The sequence below is a fragment of the Eptesicus fuscus genome, chromosome 8 (genome assembly GCF_027574615.1).
Source record: "Eptesicus fuscus isolate TK198812 chromosome 8, DD_ASM_mEF_20220401, whole genome shotgun sequence".
In the NCBI taxonomy this organism is placed as follows: Eukaryota; Metazoa; Chordata; class Mammalia; order Chiroptera; family Vespertilionidae; genus Eptesicus; species Eptesicus fuscus.
Window position 1 is genome coordinate 100,828,753 of NC_072480.1, and position 13,880 is coordinate 100,842,632.

Sequence of the window (13,880 nt, forward strand, 5' to 3'; positions counted from 1 at the left end):
TCCCTCTTCCCCCTCCCTCCCTCCCTCCCCCCCCCCTTCTTGTATTACATTTAGGCCCATGTATGCCATGGGAATTAGCCCCAGGAGGGTGACACGTTTATGTTGCAGGAGGCAGAGGGAACACCCTCAGCAGCCAGGACCTTGAAGAGGGGAAAGGAAAAGGCATCTGAGTCGGCCCAGCATCCATGGCAGGAGCAGCCGCGGTTCATAGGTGGCCGGTGACACATGGGTCAGTATCCAGGGGGGAGGGTACAGGTGTTTCATTCTGCTCAGTTATCTTTTCTTGGTAAAAGAATCAAGGTCCTGAGAAGGAGAAGGGTGACAATATTTCAGCAGTTGGAAGAGAAAAGAGAAGGTAGGAAGTAGTCTTCTAAAAAAGAAGACAATGTTTTCTGAGAAAACATACCGCAGTACAAAGCAGTTGCAGTTCTCTCGTTCAGCCTGTTTTTGAGTGCAGAGCAAACCATTCACCTGCATGGTGTGTCTTCCCAGGGGCCACCATGGCATGAACAGAGAGCTGGACTTTCACCACAGGTGAGGGTTTTCAGGGAAAGCAGTGATGAGGGAGAGAGATACATGGCTGGATGGGGCAGAAATCTTGGAAAGTTTGTTATGCACTATGTTCTAAAGGCTCTACAGTATTTCAAATCACTATAGATTATTGTTATTTTCTTGGAGCCATTGATAAAGCATACATGTTAGTATTATATTACTAACATGAGTTAGATTTTTTTTTATTATGAAATATAATTGAAAGTAAGTTGCATCACATATTCTCAAGAAAATACACATGAAATAAGATCATTGTCTAATTTTATGTTTAAAATTTGTTTAAAGAACAGTAGGCATTTGAAAACTGATGTGTCTGAGTAGTTTTTATTTTTGATTAAAGCTGCATGTGGTGTTTGAGGATGTAAGAGTTCATGTAGAACACAAGTGTATTTTTTTCTAACAAATGCTTGACTCTGGCTATTTATTTAATTTTAAATCTCTCATGTTGAATGAGATTATCATTAAGGGCACGTGGGTTAAATTTCTGACAGCATCTAGTTTCAGAAAGGCCCATCTCTGGAATTCTAGGATGAAAATCTCGAAGTCTTAACTCGGTAAAAAATTGTCCTGTGAACAAAATTAATTTTTTTCTACAGATGTTAGAACTCTGGGGAAAGAAGAAAATGGTAAATTACTAACTTAGCAGTCAGAGCAAAATGTAGCTTTAGGTTTTAAGGCATGCTACAGAGAGAACTCTAATCCTTAATGGATTCTTTATTGACCACGCCCTGGAGTCAGGCCTAGGCGGAGAGTGGTGGAAGATAGATAGAATGCCATCCCTTCTCCCTCATATTTCTTTAAAGCCTAATCTTGAGCTATAATTAGTTGAAAAGAATCCAATTTTAAGTTAAACAGTCAGTAGGTGCAATGTAGTTCATGAAGTCTTGTTCTCAAGCACATTTTTTCATTTTTGAATCATTTTAAAACATGATAAATAACCCTGTTTCTTTTGCCATTATATATTAATAATTCAATTTACAAAGATTATATATAGCATAACACACACACACACACACACAGTGTGCTTTATCTCACCCACCGTTTATCCCACTTTTAGGAAATGGGTCACATGATACAGAAACTACTTGAACTCACCCTGATGGCCACTCACTCTAGTTACTCAAATCATGGAGATCTTCTTATTCCTGGGTAAAAACATTCCAAAATTTGCATGGCTCAGTGGTTGAGCATCGACCTATGAACCAGGAGGTCACAATTTGATTGCAGGTCAGGGCACATTTGCGGGCTTGATTCCCAGTGTGGGGCATGCAGAGGCGGCTGACCGATGTTTTTCTCTCATCATTGATGTTTCTCTCTCTCCCTCTCCCTTCCTCTCTGAAGTCAATAAAACTATATTTTAAAAAACTCCAAAATTTAAGAGCACACCATTTGAATTCAAACTATTTTAGTGACTTCAAATTCCATAACAATAAATGTGTTATAGATTTCAGTCTTCTTAAAGCCGGAAACAATTTAGTATTCCATCTCCTGTCATGAACAACACTAGAGAGCTAGTAGGCTCCCAATTAAAAGTTGTAAATATTTCCAAGTTTATTAGAATTACCTTGATTTTTTTCACCGAAAGTCTGCTTTATTAAATTTTTACCTTTTGATAGTATATTCTTATTTTATTTATAAAATGCAGTGCATGTCTTGCAAAGTGCGTTACACATGCTGCAAGCGACGTTGGGAACTTTGGTGAGAAGCAGAGCAAGCTGTCAGACATTCCAGTAATTGAATTTCTCTGAGAACTGCCTTAGTTTGTCAGCTCTGAATTTACTGTCAAAATACAACACAATAGCCAGAGAATTCATCTGAGATAACACCAGGAATCTGAGAATGCCAAGGCGAGGCATCTAAGTGTTTTCTCAGAATCTCTTGCACTAGGACCCCTCACCCAGCCTACATTCATTTTAGCCTCGAGTTTCTATTATCTGCTGCTGTGATTAGCCAATGACCTGTCAAATTGCAGTGCATAAACCTTTCTCCCGGTATCAGGATGCACACCATCGTCGCTTAAAACGCCCAATATACCCTTTGCCAGTTACTTCATAAGTGCAATTCATCTTTTACTACTTCCTCACTTACATGGCTTGTAAAATGTTTAGTGGTTAATTAGCCTGGAAGGAAGTCCAACTTATGAAAAACCAGGTAGAAGAAAAAATGCCGTAAAATTAATGGCTTATTCCCTGGTTCTTATTTGATAGAGCAATATGGATCAGATCCCTTTGGAAATGTACCTTTGGGTACCATTCAGCCTTCTCTATAATCAACTTCAGAGATTTCCACTGTGGGTTTTCCCTGTGGCCCATGATTTTCTCCAAAGGACCTGAATCTATTAGGAAGAGATTGACAGCTCTCCTAACCACTGCAGGTTGTGCTAACACTAAAAGGAAATGCAGGTCTTGAGATGTTTCTGTTCTGAGATCTGAAATACAAACATGAACACTTATCCACAAATGAAACCAACTTTCATCATTATGTATGGGTAGATTGACCTTGAGTTTCCATTAATCAGTTGGAGGAAAATATACAGACAACCCATAAAACTACATACATACAAATCTTATAAAGCCACTTTAATAGTCACAAAGTTAGCAAATCAAAGAGCTTCAATACAAAATAACACATTGATATGTAAACCACATGCATCTACTATTCAGTTTTATTTCATAACTAATCAGCTTACCATAAAATCCTTAAAGTACCAAAAATTGTTTCAAATATTTTTTCACTTTATGCTGAAAGGGAGAAATATGTTTTTATAATGCACATGTGGATAACATCAATTTATATAACATTTGTTAGCTTACATATAAAGAAATTCTTAAATTATGGCTTGTAGCAGTCATTGACCTCTTCTTCTGATATGAGAAATACTAGATGAAAACCATATAACTAAATTCACTTTATGGGAATGTTTTCCAGTTGTGTATTTTTTTAACTCTAATTCTGTTGGCTGTTTCTGTTGTGTACCTTGGCGTTGAGACAGGGACCTGTCCTGCTGTGAAAGGCATTGTACTGCTCTCCTCATAATAATTCTCAGTCCACTAATGATCTGCTTTGTTTTGATTATAACCAAAAACTATAAGGAAGTGTCCAGGAGGTTCAGAGAAGTAGAGCACATGATTCTACTTGGGTTCAAGAGAAGACTTCATTTTCTAATTGTCTTAGAAATGAATGTAGAAACTTCCTTTCATTAAACTGGTAGATCCCTATATTAATTTAATATTTTCTCCTACTCATAGTAAAAATAAATGATGCATCTGAAATAAATGCAAGGGGTTTGTAAATTCATTAGGTTATTCCTTTTCCTGTGGATGGATTTTCATATCTTCAACTGAGCAGTCACTGTTTAGCATTGAGAAACTCGTACCAGGTCATGTAGGCCTCAGATACCTTGAATCACGCACAGTGGCAGCATTTTAGAGAATGCATCAGGATTGTTTAGCACAACTATGTGAAATACATTTTGTGTTTTTATCACATGACAGGTGGCATATTACTACTAGTATTGATCAGACATTGAATTTGATGGCTTTATATGAAAACAGAATAAACTTCTGGCAAGATTTATATCCTTAATTTAAAGAGAGGACATTTTTAATTGAAGTACTATTTCACATCAGAAGAAATAACAGGTGACAATTATGGCATATGTATGCTTTATTGGATCTATTGTAAAATTTTAAAAGTAAGTAATAAAATGTAGCACATTATTAATTTGGTTTCAAATGAAATTAAAAATGCCCTTTGTTTTACAAATTGATGAAAGTTGAAAAAAACAAATATAATTATTTGGACAAATATCAACATTCTACATAATTATACCAATGATAGAATAAACCCATTATATTCTGATCATAATGACCATAAATCCTTTGCATTAGACTTTTTAAAATAAATTGAAAAATAAAATCCACCCAGAATGTCATTCAGAGAGATGTTTCGAAGTGTTCATATATAATTTTATGTTCTATACAATAGCAATACATCCTAATTTGCACATAGCTTTAGATCTTCACTTTTTTAAGTTCAAGTTTTAAGAGAGACATCCGATTTATAACTTACGATTTGACTCTTTGATGTTGGTCTAAGTAGAACTGTCCGGAGGTTAAAGCAGCAGAGCAGTGCTGTTTGGTTCTGCCCCCAAGAATCCGGAAGTCCTGTGACTGGAGGCTGAGTCTGTTTCTGTAGCTACTTCCCATGTTCCCAGCAGAGAGTTCAGCTGAGTCTTCTCGAGCTTGGTGAGGATGCACTCCCCTCCATGAGGGACTTCAGTGCTAAACAAAGAGGCCCTGATCTTCAGGTGAGGTGGTTTGAACTCTGGGGCCCTACCTGTACCGTTCAGGCTCTTCAAAGAGCAACTGGCAGTGACCCCAGGTGATGGCAGGGCCGCAGAGAACTCCTGGGGTCCTGACAGTACCATTGCTCCCAGAACACAGCTCGCTTCTCCTTAGTCGAGTTCTACGCTGGGAGTTCTACTTTTGCTATTGCATCCTTATTTTATCCACTTTTAGTTGCTAGCTAATGTACTTTACATTTGATCTCATTTACAAATATTGAAAGCAAAAGTACTTAACCCTCAGAATGACGGGAGAGAAGCAGAATCAGTTGGCTCCTCGGCCTCACACACCTGCTTCCTCCTCTCCCTGTTTCATCCCGGCTGAGTTCTTTGATGGGAAAACCAGCCTCAGGGAACATCAGGAATCTGGTGAGCAGTAGAGAGCAGTGGGACCGCAAATCTTCCCCTGAAAATGAGCAAGGAGGAGGAAGGAGGGGAAATTCTAAGCACGGGTGTGTGTGTGTGTGTGTGTGTGTGTGTGTGTGTGTGTGATCACACACTGTTTAATAACAGCACTGTGTGTGTAGTGCCATTATTCTCATTTAGCAGAGGGCAAAAAGGAGGCTTAGAAGTTGTCCGTGATCCCACTGTTAGAAAATAGTGATGCTGGTATTAAAATCCAACTCCCATCTGTTGTAAATGGTCCGGCTCGTAGCCCCGGGAAGATATCACCTCCTTACCTGTGAACTGTCCAGTCTCATTGGGAAAACATACTGCCTCTCATTCTGTTAGGAGCAGGCCACAGAGTGCAAAATAAAGACACGGAAGGAAGGCCCATCCAGGGGGGAAAACTTATTGTAAACAAAATAGCATCGAACTTTTGTAAACGTACCTCTGAGTTTGCCAATTCCTTCTTGGGAGGTAAACAACACAGAGTCCAAAACCAGCTTTCCGGATTCCTTTGGTTTCAGAATGCTGCCAGTGACTGACTTTCCAAACTGAGTGACCTGATGAGTCAGTAGGAAGAGATCAGGCTTTAGAATCAATGACAAATGGGCTGTAACCCTGCACAAGCTTTATTGGCCTGTTGGAAATTCATTTCTCTAAAGGGATTTAGACAGCCCCGGCTGGTGCAGCTCACTTGGTTGGAGCGTTGTCTCATTCACTGAAAGGCTGTGGGTTTGATTTTAGGTTAGGGCAAAATCAAAACCTAGTGTTTGAAGGTTTGATCCCCTGTCTAGGCATGTACGGGAGGCAGCTGATTGATGTTTCTCTCTCACATCAATGTTTCTCTGTTTCTCTCTCTCCCTCTCTCTGCCCCCTTCCTTTCTCTCCAAAATAAATAAAACTATATCCTCAGTGAAGATTAAAGATATTTAGACATTAGTAAGATGAAATAATATTTATCTTTCACACTTACAAACAAAAAATAAAACAGGATATTCAATAATTGACATTATGATACATTATTGTTATTGTGTTAGTATTTGTTTTTATTAAGTAAATATTTGGGAGAAAGATCTTCCTTACTGCACTTTACGTGGAATTGAAGTGGAAACTGGCAAGAGCTTGAATTATTTCTAAGAGACTATTTAGGAATGTGTGTGTGTGTGTGTGTGTGTGTGTATAAACATACATATGTCATTCTGCATAATATATTTATATTTTATTATCTAATCTACATTTATGTAGTTTAAAAAACAGGAGTTGAAGAGAAACTCACAGACATATGTTAAAAAACATAGATGTTTGTATTCTCCTTATTATGTTTTGCTCCAACTATTTTTACAGAAAGTTTTAGGTCATAAAAATGACATCAGGAATCCCCCTTATGCTACACACCTCTGAACAAAGAAAAAACAATGATGGTCAGATTGCAGTCACTCCAGGGAAGCAGGAAACAAGAAATGAGAGCCGCACTATTTTCCTATTTGGCGTAATAACGAGTTTTAGTAAAGATTTTTCTGAGTCAGAAGCTTACACAATTTTATAGGATGGCTTTGAGTCAAGAGCACGGAATTGTGAGTGAAAAATACAGCCTGTGCCCCAGAGCTTACACATCATCCCCTTTACTTAATATCCACCGTAGTCTCCGGGTCTACCATACTGAAAATTCTTCTACATAAGTAGGAACTGTCAAGTACCCACTTCCATTAACTAATAAATATCACCCACAATGGCTGTTCATCGCAAATCTTACGTTTTTTTTCTCACCAAAATCCAACCCCATTTTCCTCATCATGTGCTCTTCATTCAACTTTGACTTTCTCCTTCTCACATGATCATCTTTTGGAAGTTCCTAATCTTTCTCATCAAAACAATCATCAAACCAGCTACCCCGCATTTAACTGGATGAGCACCCTCCACTTTTTTACTGGCACTCTCACCACACACTAGTTACTCTGGGTGAGATTTTCAGAAAAGGTGTCTCACCCAGAGAAAACATTTGAACATCTGTCTTCAATAACGTATAGTTTTCTAGAAAGACAAGGACGGAAAGACATATAAATAGAGGGCATATGGAAAAGCTGAGGCAACAAGTAGCTCTATAGTGTCTATATTGGTGGCATTTAAATCATGAGTGTGTAGTGTTGGGGTTTGAGACTGGAGACATTATGAGGCATGCTTAAGTGCCTTGAGACCAGGCTAATGACGTAGGAGTAGGCTGGGAGAAGTAGGTCAAAGAGGTGACCTGGATGCGTGCCAATAAATAGTTAGGTCTTAAACATATTTGATGGCATGATACAACATAGGTTGAAGAGAGGTGACGAGACAGTATGATCAGCATAGGGTACCGGTAACTGTAATCGAAGGTCCAGTGAGGACTGCGTGAGTGGGGAAGAAGGGAAGAAATATCATAAGCATATTCTTTTGAGTAAACTTGATGAAGCTTGATTAGAAGTAGTGAATGAAGGAGGGAAGAATCTGGGAAATATTTATCATGTTTCTGATTTGAGGATCTGAGTGGATGATGGTTCCAACAAGTGATATTTGGAATTTGGGGAGAAATGTGCAGTTTTGCAGGTAGAAGATAATTTCTGCGGGGGTCACTGTGAAGTTCGTGTATGATTGAGATATTTGTCTACACTATGTGATCTCAGTTATACATATTTCAAAAAGATCTAGAACTGCTTCATAACATTCTGGCCCTTCTCGCTGCAGTGCACTGTTTGTGGCGGATATAAATTGTACTTCTCAATCTCTCCTGTAAAATGCATGTGCTGCTAGGCCAGCACTCCAGAAGCCCTGTGCTCCGGGCTTCTCTCACAGAGTTTCAACCTGAAGTTATTTTTCTTCATGCAAAGGATAAAACTGATGTTTCAGAAAGGTAACACCAGCACAAAAGCTCTACATCCATCATATTTCAAATTAGTGTAAACTCTACCATTTGATCAAGTTGGATTATCAAAATGCTTACCTGACTGGCTCAAACTTCCTCAGAAATTTCTGCAGAAATTCCTTTATTGCATTATTTTTAATGTGATGCCCTTGGCTTATATGAAGGGTAGATTCAATAAGTGGACACATGAAGAATGCTCCAAGCATTTCTGAGGAGCTACCGGTGCAGACATTTCTATTACCCATTTTTTGGTCATTCATATGATACCCAGAGAATACATTACTTTTATAATTTAGTATTAGAAAACTTTGATTCTCAAAAAAAGCATTTTTGATATTTTGAACAGAGCATAGAAAGTGTTTAACTCAATTCGTTTTTGCCCTCATTCTCAGTTAGAATTTGTGAAAAGTAATAACCATATTTAGCTTACATTAAACTTAGCAAAAGCCCCAAATCTATAAACACCTATATTACATAGTTCATATTATTCTATCTTTAAAAATCATTATATAGATTCTCTTTTTAATAAAATGTTTCAAAGTTTTATGAAAGTATGTGGGTTTGAAATAAAATATGAATGAATTAAAAATTCAATAATCATATATTTACTTAGAAGTAACCACAATCAACATACTTATTTCAATATTTTCCACCTCAACCTTCAAGAAATAAATAGCTTGACTTGCAGAAAGTTTATTGAAATCCTTTCCATTCAGAATTTTAATGATGGGAAAAGTGTGTGTGTGTGTGTGTGTGTGTGTGTGTGTGTGTGTGTTTAATCTTTATTGTTGAGTGGGAACATTTTGATTTTAATCTTTTTCTTGATTACAACAGATATCTTTCTATATACAAGATTACTATATATACTTTTCCCATTACATTTTTATACCCCACACTTATTTGTGCTTTCATCTTTGCCATAGCGTTCTATTTTTTTTTTTTCACTTTGCCTATCAAACTCGGAGTAATTGAGTGTGGTTTGATTGTGGTGGCATCTTAAAAACATAGCTCTGCCGTGGACTTTGGAAAGTTTACTTTTGGACCCTAGGTTATAGAAAGGGCTGAGCAAGAATACTTGGGAAATGGAGATTGCACTATGAACTATGGCATTAATAATCAAATAGAAAGTGATTACATAGAAGAATGCTTCATTTATGAAGACATAAGGCAAATGTCTGTAAGTTAACAAGAAAAATAGGTCTTAGAATTGTGTATTAGTCAACGAAATGCCACAAACAAGGTGCATTAAACAATACAAAAGTATTTCCTCACAGTTCTGGTGTCTGGAAGTCCAAGAGCCAGGTATTATCAGGGTGAGTTTTTACTGAGACCTCTCTTCATGGCTTGTGGATGGCTGCCTTCCTGCTATGCCCAAGAGTCACAGGCGAGATGTGCTCAAAGACCTAGCTCCCCAGTGGCCTCCAGGGATGGGTTATAGAGCGGGAATCTCATTAATCATGGTGACTGAGGGTGTTGGGATCATGGTTGGGGTCCTGGTCTCTATTGATTGTTTGGCGCTAGGGTAGGGCAGTTGATCACTACATCGGGTGCTAATATCAGCCATGGCATTGTTCTGTCTGGTTTCACATGGCATCACTGTGTGTGGTGTACATGGTGGTTCCATATTTCTGGATCTGAAGCTGAAACAGGACTCTGGCTGAGAGGTTGTCTCTAGTAGGATTGAAACTCTGTCTCTCTGGTCAACAGCCCCAAGGCTTCCTTTGAGAGATTACTTGATGCAGACCAGAAACTCCTGGTCCTGAGGGCTTAATGGTATAGGGAGTGGATGTGCAAGGGAGGGGGGCAGGTGAGTCAGGATACACAGGCTGGACGAGGCCGGTTTAAACAAAGGGAAGGAAAGAGGAGGTCAAATGACAGAAACTGAGGGTCCTGCCTGGGTACTCAGTTAGTGGGCTGCTGCTGGACATTCATGAAGATCCTCTGTGCCTGTGGGAAGGGATTTTCAGTGACCACGTTTAGTCCTTCCCTACCCTTCCCTGATCCCATGCAGACAGTGAAGGATCTGGGGGAAAGAATTGGTGGTTGGGTTCTATTTGGGGTTCTAGTTCATTCCACAAGGCACCTGAAGCATTACATTTCATTAAGTGCCAGGCTTCTTATCACAATGTATGGCAGATTTGTTCTTTCTGCCACCATTCCTCAGTGGTTGAGGACAGACGTGGATCTTGTTTATTTCTGGATTCCATTTTATCTAGGTTTCTTTACATCTAAAACCTCTGATAGGTTTTTAAAATTATAGTTTTATAGCTTATCCTGCAATGGTTTTTGTTGTTAGTTTGGGCGGGATGGCATATAGGAGAATGTCTACATTTTACTGGAAGCAAAAACACACCTGGGTGAAATTTTCATCTTTTTCTTTGATCAATTATCAGAGAAGTTTTGAAAACTGTCATTGCTATTGAAATCAAAATAGTTTTAAATATCCTTCACACAAAATAATATTCCATGCTGTGTATTTTAGTAGCTGAAAATACAGCGATGGTCATCTGCTTTTCTTTTCAAAATGACTCCATACATTGTTAGCTGTGGTAAATTTAATGTCACCTTTTCCAATGTTTAGCTCATTTTGCTTTGCAGCATCCATTTATATATCAAAACAGCTACAATGTGGGTGTAAATGTTGCACACCTGATTGATAATGACTATTTAAATCACCTTATGGACATGGGCTGAATGTTTCTGGGAGTTGCTACCAGGTGGCAATGCTAACCTGTAAATATCCCTAGTACTTAATTATAGCTCTTCAGTGTCATGGTGTAGAAAATCATTAGGGCCCAAAGATAATATTTCCTTGTTAAAATATAACCCAGCATTGATAAATTTCTTTCTATTAGAGGAGTATGAACTTGAAAATTCAAAAGAATCAAGGATTAAAGTCTATTTATACATTATCAGGTGTTATCCATTTATTTAAATGGATGTACAAATACATGTGAATGATTAGGTGATCAAAATAGAGAAACTAATTTAGATACAAGATTAAATCACACATGTTAGAAACGAGTCACTATTCTTTCTGAGAAATAGATTGAATTCTGAGCTGTCCAGTTTGTACGAGCATGGTTTTTACTTGTAGTTAAAGTGGTGGAACTTGCAAATGTTGAGTAGATCATAACGGGGGAATTATTTTAACTCCTGGGGCTCTAGATGTTTTCCACAATATGTCCTTTTATAAATGGTCCCTGCAGGATCCACTGAGTCTTTTGCTTAATCTTCCAATGAGTTGTGGCCAATTGGTGTTTGATCGGTTCAGTGATCCCTCAAATACCTGGCAGCCACCGGAGTGTCAGCTCTTGTACCTGAGGCCTCACCAGCCAACCTTGCACTGTCCACAGTGTGAGGACTCCCGGGAGTTTTTAAAAGGTTGTCAGCCTGACCAGTGTGGCTCAGTGTTTGAGCACCCATCTATGAACCAGGAGGTCATGGTTTGATTCCTGATCAGGGCACATGCCTGGGTTTCGGGCTCTGATCCCAATAGGTGGCATGCAGGAGGCAGCCAATTGATCAATGACTCTCTCTCATCATTGATGTTTCTATCTCTCTCTTCCTCTCCCTTACTCTCTGAAATCTATAAAAATATTGCTTAAAAACAAGACAACAAAAAAATTGGTGGTCAACTGTATTCTTTTCCTTCAGACTCGCCCCCCTCATTGATGCTCTGTTCACAGCTGCGTGAGAGTGGAGATTGAGCCATCCCTCTTACTGATACAGTGATTAACCTGAGAATACTAATTATTTCACATGGAAGGTATCTCCATCCCCTAATTTGTCTGCAAATAGAAAAAAAAAATAATTGATGTACATTTTGTCACATTCTGCCAACTCAGAAATTCAGTCTCCTCCTATCCCTTTGTGGTCCCTCCCAGAAAATGTTATTATAAGGATTTCTTGAGCATCTCTGTAGCCTCTCCCCATTGACCTCAACCCCTAGTGCAGTGGTCGGCAAACTCATTAGTCAACAAAGCCAAATATCAATAGTACAACGATTGAAATTTCTTTTGAGAGCCAAATTTTTTAAACTTAAACTTCTTCTAACGCCACTTCTTCAAAATAGACTCACCCAGGCCTGTGGTATTTTGTGGAAGAGCCACACTCAAGGGGCCAAAGAGCCACATGTGGCTCGTGAGCCGCAGTTTGCCGACCACGGCCCTAGGGCATAGTTGGGTAATGAGAAAGATCATATATTCTCTGGTCTCTTATATCTGTGCTGCTCACCCATGCACCTGGACAATCATCAGAAAGATACCCTCTCTTTCCTTCCCACCCCAGAGCAAAAATTTTCTCATAAACCAACTGATACAGGTTGATTTTTCAAGTCCCCCATCTCCTCCAGTTAACCGGAAACAATTTGATCCTCTGAAATTCCCTCTAGAATAACCTGGGATCATTTACCTGCCTTAATATTGAAAGCCCAAATGCTGGATATCTTTGTGGATTCTTGCAAATGTTCTCAAAAATATTTCCTCCAAAATGGCAACATAATTTGTTATAATCTACCTTTTATTCTGAATTTACACATTCAGGGAAACTTAATTATATGCCAAAATTTCCCAATTTTTACCATTCTGTTATAAAGGAATTTCTGTTTACAAATCCTGATTCTCAAGATATTTTGATGCAAACTTTCTTCTGTTGACTCAGGTAAGCAACTCATAAAGGACACTGTTATTCTGTTATCGGAAGGGGCCCTTGTCATCAATTCCACTTTCAAGCAACATTCCTCCCTGGCCCATTTAAAATCATGCATGCTGGCTTGTGATGCATAACCATGATACTTAAAAACTAACTTAAAATAAAGATTTCCATAAAGCATGTTAGGCTGAAGGAGTTACCTTTTTTTTTTTCTTTAAAGGATTAACATGAGGGACAGATATCAATATTTGTCAAGCACATTCTATTCCTATTTGACGTTATCTATCGTTCTCAAGTACGTGTATGTACTCACAGCATCCCTGAGAGTTCCTGGGAGGAAGTTCAAAAGGGAGTTTCTGCCATTGCTTATTTTTATACTTAAAAAAAAAAGGGTGAAGGCTGTAGCTGCTTTTTATTGTGAGAACTTTGTACAAGGAATCATTATTCTTTATTTCCTCTCTTGCCAACCTAAAGTCCATACTAGTGAACCATACTCTATCAAGTTTTATCGTGGCATAATAAGCTTTGTCTTTTCCCTCTTTTTTCCTCTAAAATTTCAAGACAATATAATGAGTGTAGTGCTATTTAGCAGTGGAGGAACATAATGTTGAGCTGCACCCTGAAGACATTTCTTTTGTATTATAATGCTTTTTATCCACAGATGTTAGTTGAAAATTGATATAATGGCGTTTCTTGTAAGTCTACCAGAAACAAAACAAAAAACATTTAAAAAGTAGAATAGATGTAATTGTATGTGATAAATGAGCCGCGTGGAATTATACTAGAAACCCATAGGGAATAATTATCTATTACTGGCACCTGCAGAGGAATTATAAGCAGCTGCAGAATTTGATTTTTGAACAAGAAAACAGAAAAAAAATAACTTAAAGACTGGTATTAAGAACTGAGGAGTAAGAGAACAGAACAGAATGCACAATGAGAAGAAGAGGATTTAACCAGGATTTCAATCCAAAGATAACAATATGAGACACAGAGAAGTATTTTTTAAATTATTATGGAAAAATTACAGGGCCAGTTAGAGGAGAGGTA